The 7,247-nt window shown below is 30.1% G+C and overlaps 1 protein-coding gene across 1 annotated transcript in view; it reads left to right on the top strand.

Moving 5' to 3' along the window:
* Positions 1-7,247, top strand: part of LOTGIDRAFT_115282 (hypothetical protein) — a gene marked incomplete at both ends in the record, with an annotated part of 28,402 nt that overhangs the window by 620 nt on the left and 20,535 nt on the right. The gene's annotated exons all lie outside the window — the stretch shown is intronic.

Genomic DNA, 7,247 nt, shown 5'->3' with positions numbered 1-7,247 from the left:
TTTTGAATCATATACATCATTTGTTATTGTTGTTTTTTTGAAGATAATTCAATTTACTGAGCAGACTAAATTTAATCTAGCCAGGTTTTAAATGATTCTGAATTAAACAGGTCCTGTTATATTGTAGACTTATAGCAAAATAGTGCATTTTCATTTCATCATCCACTTTCATCTTATCAGTTTGTTATTTTTACCTACCTAGTCAGAATTATAATACATGGAAGTAGTGTCTCATAAAACATACATCATCATGAATCATGATATTGTTACATAAATACCAAATTGCTGTAGTCAAAGATAAGCACATCGCACTAAGGTTGTTACAAACCACAAACAGGTGTTTTCATTTGTGTAAGGTATTGTACATAATATAGGCCTATCTTGTAGAGAATGAATCACCATTTACTCTACGGACAAAACTACCTTTGTCTAAATTTTCTTGGATTTATACAAATACCATTGTTAAATACCGGTTTGTTCGGGTTGAAATTGAAAACTATACCGGTAATCTCTAGTTGATTAGGAATACTCATTTTTAAGGCTTTTTTTAAGATGAAGGTTGCCATGTAAATTGTCACACTTTTATGGTAAGATTTTTTGAGAAGCAAAGTTGAGCTTTTTTACTCCTATAGAATATACAAGGTTTAAGTGACAAAGTTGTCAAAATATGTTCTTCATCAGTTAATATGAAATATGATACTGAGCTTTAATAGCTTGTTTGATGACTAAATCCATTAATGTCAATCATAATCTTTGGTTCTAGTTTCAGTACCTGTTTTTACTGGTGTACCATCTATCATACGTCTACAGTAGTCTACACATTGTCTCATTACTTAGTATAGTCAAGAAAAGATATTAATAAACATCCAGGGACATTTTAAATCATAAAAAAGAGCAGTGCACTCTATTTTTTTAAGTTGTGTAAGTAGTATACAACAGAAGTCTGAATAATTTGGTTTCAATTACTATATATTCTACCTTTAAATAACTTTAAGACTGTTAGAGATTATGTCAACCCTGGTTGGGTTTAAATATATTTACTACTCTGTATAGTCAAGCAAAGATATTAATGTATATCTGGGTATGTTTCAAATGTTAACAGTCCATATAATTTTGAGGTAGAATAAATAGTAATTGAAAATATCAAAGCCACATTTATATTGTGCTCATTGATGCTTCCAATACCTAGAAATAATTTGACTGTTTATGTTTAATTCTAAATCATACCTGAATGTACTGATTCTTTTACACCATCCTAGTCTGTTTATTTTGCAATGTTTTTATTTACTCGTTAAGTACTAGTCTTATTCATCTAGGATCATTATCATCATTTTATTATCCCAATTTATTGACTTGCAATAATTAGCGAAAAAAAATTACCAAAAACAAAACACCGATATAGAAAATTGCTACTAATCAGTTCTTATGATGATCTATATAGGGCTCTCATTTTCATATTATCTGACAGTTTTTTCACAATTTTATTAATGTGTGGAGAATTTCAAAAAATGAACATCTAAGGTATAAATAGAAGTTTTATTCTTCATAATATTGATCAAAATATTTAAAATACATAAACTAGTCTTGGGGCCTTCTTCTAAAAAAATTAAGGATTACAGTAATCCAAATTTGAAATAAGTATCTTGGGTGACGAAATTTGTCTCTTATAAAAACCTATTGTGACAGTCTTATTAAATGTGACCCTGCACATCAAACCAGGTATTAAGTAGCATTTGGTGTATGTAGAGCTATTAGTATATTTGGATTCCTGGCATCATCGGCTACGTTTTGATACCAATTCCATCTCAATAGCTTTCTCCGTTCAGAAGATATAGTCAATTTAATATCCAGATTTGAATCCCCTTTAAAACTTCACTGCCAGCTTATTACTGGGCCGTGCAACTTAATACCTGATACGATGTGCTGGTCACAAATGGTTTGACTAGAAAATACAAAAACATGATACCAAATTATTATTTAAGTATTATCTCAACTCCTTTCTATATCTCCCTGCAGTTGTCTATATCTCTCTAAAAACACATATTTTCTTTTTAAAAGTTGGCAAACACTGGCTTGAGATATATCAAATTTTGAACTTAAAACTCTCTGTGAAAGATTTGGATTAGTTTCAGCAAAGTTGATTAACTTGACTTTATCTTCTAGAGACAGTTCAGTTCTCTTTCTTAACGTCACTGAAATGGTAAAGAAAAACAATAATTAAATACCAAAAAAGGCTGATAATTTTATGATAAAATATCAAGTTTGCTGGAGAGATTGTGAACATGATGTTAATATCCTAATGATGTTGAATATCAGTATTTATTATGTTAGTTATATGACTCAACCAAAAAAACCCTAGCCAACATAAAATTACATTTTTGTTATTTTTATAGTCAAATCATAAATGTGACTTTGCAAAGAGGTCCAAATGACATAAATTTCAAAACTAAGTTATTACAAATAGAGAATTATCTCTTCTGCGGAGATGAACTATCATAGAGCAATTATTGGTGCATTATTTTAGTTAAATCAATAAGAATCATGAACATTTTTACTTTAATAGGAACAACCTTACTTTGAACCTAACGATAGTTGTCAGTCATATTCCACACGAGAAATTCTGAATTAAATTAATTTTCACTTAATAGAAAATTTGGCCAATGCTGACTGGATGAAAAAGTGACTTAGGTTCTAAATTTTACTGGACTCATTATCCTATGCCAGGTCACAAATGTGTTGCATCTGTTACTTGTTTCCTTGGTATACACTCACTGAATACTTGTTACTAGGTCATCATTATTTAAACTAACAATTTTACCTAAATTGTGCAATATCTTTAACATATATCTCTAAAAGCAGAGAAAAATTCAAGCCAAAGTAACAATCATTTGTCACAATCTGATGGAATTACATATTCAATTTTTTTTTATTCTGTTTTTTTTTAAATTTTGCACTAATTATTACATCAGTTATAGTTCAGCTGATTACAATTAAATTATTTTAAGGTGAAATATAATTGAATTATTTCAGCTATCTTAATTGTAAATGAAATCAAATGAATGGAGTTTTACATCCTGCCAGATTGTAAATGAAATGAAATGAATGGAGTTTTACATCCTGTCAGATTGTTAAGGCCAAGAAAAATATCAGAAAAAATGTAATTTCAACAGGTTATTAAAATTGTATGCAATTTTTTTTTTTACAGTATGTCGTTATTGATAATGAAGCATCTTGTTAAGCTTTGTTATTTTTTATTCAGAAAAAGTTGTTATTTATACCTTTATGAATCATTTATAGGAGTTTCTCCACTCGTATAGAAGTTTTTCTTTCATTTTTAAAATATTACAAACTGTCATCTGACTGATACCAAATTTCTCAGCAAGTTTAGTTTGAGATGGTTTCATTTCACTTTCTGATTCACAAATAACTTGAACTTTCTCTTCTAAATTTAAAATTTTGTGTTGTCTTCGAGTTGTGTTGAACACTGCAACGAAAGAAGAGAAAATTCAGGTTATTATATAGTGTGAACAGAGGTGAAAAGATTTGTTTGTATTCCTTCCCTATTACCCATATTGCATATGACAAATATTTAAAATCTGCCGTATATGGTACCTTAAACAGTATGGGTTATTCCCATAGTTATTCAACAGATGTTTTTTGTTACGGTTTTATTGTTAGCTGAGTAAATAAACACACAGAGATTATAAAAATGTAGGTTGATAATTAAAAAATGTATACCACAGATTGCAAAATATTTATATTTTGAATGAATTGAATGAAATAAGTTTATATTTATGACTGATTATAATTTTTTTTTCTACTTATAAAGTTTACAGAATTTAACAAATGAATTGAATACATTTTTTTATCAAAATAGTCTTGAATTACAAGAAAATCTAGTATCATTTTTAAACCTGATCCCATTGCAATAATTATGTTATTTTGTAATTTTATATGCATGCATGTATAGATTAAACTCAAAATTTGTTATTTTCTGATGTGTTTTACTTCTCTGATTCTTGATGAATTATGCCATCAGAATTCTTAATTTAGTTTCATTTGAAACTGCAATATTCCACTGCTAATTTGATGACATTAATGGCAAAGGATTTTATATTATAAAGCACATTTTGAGATTAGAGATGTCATCAATCATTTAGTTTTAGTGGAATTGCAGGAACCACAGATGTCTGACTGAAAATTGGAATGGTGCAAATTGATGCTATGACCTATACACATTTAGAAAACTTCTTTACAATCCCTTTAAATGTTCTATATTCATAACAACAAATTTTCAAAATACTGATTCAACTGATTTCCATGCATATTACAAACCAGAATCCTTAATACTTCCAAAGTAAATTGCATTCACTATCGATATCATGAAATTTTCACATAGTCTTATCTTGTAGCAAGTTCCATTCTGCTAAGTATCTATTTTTCATTTTGAGTATATTACACACTGTCATTTTACTAACACCAAATTTTTCACTGAGTACAGTATAGGAGGGTTTTGATTCACTTTGTGATTCCAAAATAACTTTAACTTTATTCTCTAATGACAAGGAGATGTGTGGACGTCTCTTACAGGAAGGGTTGAACACTGCAACGAGAAAAAATCCAGATTGAAAAGATTTTAAACTACCTCTTAGAATGACCTAAAAATTGAAATTTTAAAAATTAACCAAAATGAGTCAATGGTCATCATTGGACTTACCTGGTGTCATAACTATATGACAGAATCCCTCCATAATCAATTAAATCCATAAAATTAAGTAAAACTAAGTAACTTTGAAACACGCTTAGTGTTAGTGAACTTCGTTTAATGGACTTATCGTCTTACATGAAGATTCTATTCTTTAGTCATGGCACCTGGTTGGTAAGTTAAACTGATGAATTATACACTTGTTGGCTAAGTTTGAGATTTTTAGTTTTATATCCATTCCAGGAGGTAGTATCATATTGGGCATCATATCCTGGATATTGATTTTTTTGGATCTTGTACTAGCAAATATATCTACCAAGAATGAGGATGTAGTTTGACACAAGAAGATGTAGGTGTTTTTTGCATCAGTGAAGAAAAGAGGCTTCCTACCATGGAATTTCAATGGTAAAATTTAAGTAATAGGTATGACAAGTTTTGCTGGTACATCAAACAACTAGGTTATTTCTATTATTGATCTGCTCTAAGAGTGGCTACAAGGGCTACCTCATTATATAAATATTTTACAGCAGAAACATCCTTGCGATAAATCTAAATGATTCAATAAATCTAATATAATTATGAAATGAAATGAGTTTTACCTCCTATTTTATGCACCATGTGTGCTAATGAAGACAGGCAACATCATGCAGGGTGCAATGAGGGAAATTTTGCCAGGACAGCGGCATTAACCTGCTCTTTTTTTCTTTCAACTGTAGAGGGATCTTTAACGTGCATAGCCTGTTGCACATGGGGCCTCGGTTCATTGTCTTATGACTAGAATCTTTACCTGCATCACTGACAAAGGGGAATTATCTCGAGCCATGCCGGGATTGAAACCTAGGCCTTGAGTTTAGCTAATAAGCATCTAACTCACAGAGCCACCGTGGCTCCCTCTTATTTAATTTAAGACAGAGGACGCAACAATTCAGACTTTGACTGGCATGACATCATCTGAGGTCATGATATGACTGATTCACCAAAAGTCCACAGTCACACAGTTTTTAAGCCTTTAAAAGTCTTATGGCCTCTTTGGGACAATACAAACAAACAAACTATTGCAATATCATTATCTTTACAGTATTATTTTCAAAAAATAACAAGATGTGACTTAATTAACCAAAATCATGAAATAAATTCTTTAAACCTAATGGAATTCATGTACAATATATATAATAGAAATAGAACTCACAAGTAACAGGGAAATAGAAAATAAACTGAAAAGTCATGCAAATAATTACAGAAAGGTATCAGGCCATCTTCACAATGTCAGGTTCTAACAAACTTTGTCTTATGCCTTTACTGCAATAGCCTTCATGAAGCCATTTGATTGGATTGTACCCAATCAGAGCTCTCTACAAAAAGTCAAAATGTTTACAGTTTATATTATTGGCTGTATTCACTGGCATACAATCCAATCAAATCGCTGCATTTCCAGAAAATAAAATAGTGGCCATTGCAGTCAAGGTATAATACCTTATATTGTGATACCTTGACCATTCATATATGTTCCCTCATCCATCTAAATACAAACTAAAATTTGAGAGAGTAACAATTCAAAACCAGCCTTCAGCTTCTGTACAAAATTAATCAAAAGTATCACCTATGTTCCATACAAAACAAGACCCAACTTCATTTTACATTATCAGTAAAATCATTGCCATGTTTATTCATTTATTTTTCAGGCACATGATTTTGGTCCAAAAAGAAATAATAGTCTAGTTATAACTATGTATTGAAAGGTGTTGTTTTTTTAAACCAGAATCAAGTTCCTGTTGTACATTACTAGAGGTTTCCAAAGAATTAACACTGTACTTTACTTTATTGACATATATCATTTGTTCTATCTGAGGAACAAAATATACTGTTTTGGATGTAAGTAATCGTATTTGACACACTGGAACAAAAATCGTAAGAAAAACAAAGGCACAATTCATACTAAGCAGCATTTTGTTTGCTAAGAAAATTTCTCCATTCATTTAAATATCTTTCTTTCATATTTAAAATATTATAATAAGTCTTATGGCTAATGTCATATTTTTCACAAAGAACAGAAAAAGATGGTTTAGGTTGACTCTGTGAATCACATATTAGTTTAACTTTATCTTCTAATGATAAAACATTTTTTTTTCTTCTGTTAGTTAAAACTGCAATGAGAAGAAAACAAAAAGTCTATCATTGAAAGATAAATGATGCATCAAGATCTAATAACAAACTTCAGATTTGTTAAATTATCAAAATATGGGAAGTATTCACAAAACTTCATTAAGAATGATTTTGGCATTTATTTCATCTAATAGGTCAATCAATGAGATCAATTTTAAATGAAATTTATTAACAATTCAGATTTCTTTAATTCCTCAAATGTGGATTTTATCTCAGCAAAATTTTCATTTATATATTGTGAGGTGATGTCATCCACAGAAGAACTTGTAGTTCCCCACCTTCGGCTGTTCACAGTGATGGGTAAAGCCTGTCAAACTTTGGCACCAATTCCCTTCTGGCAACAGGGCTAATACCACATAGCATAAATAGCATCATCATG

Source organism: Lottia gigantea (genome assembly GCF_000327385.1).
Source record: "Lottia gigantea unplaced genomic scaffold LOTGIsca_21, whole genome shotgun sequence".
NCBI lineage: Eukaryota > Metazoa > Mollusca > Gastropoda > Lottiidae > Lottia > Lottia gigantea.
This window is presented reverse-complemented; position numbering and strand designations above follow the sequence as displayed.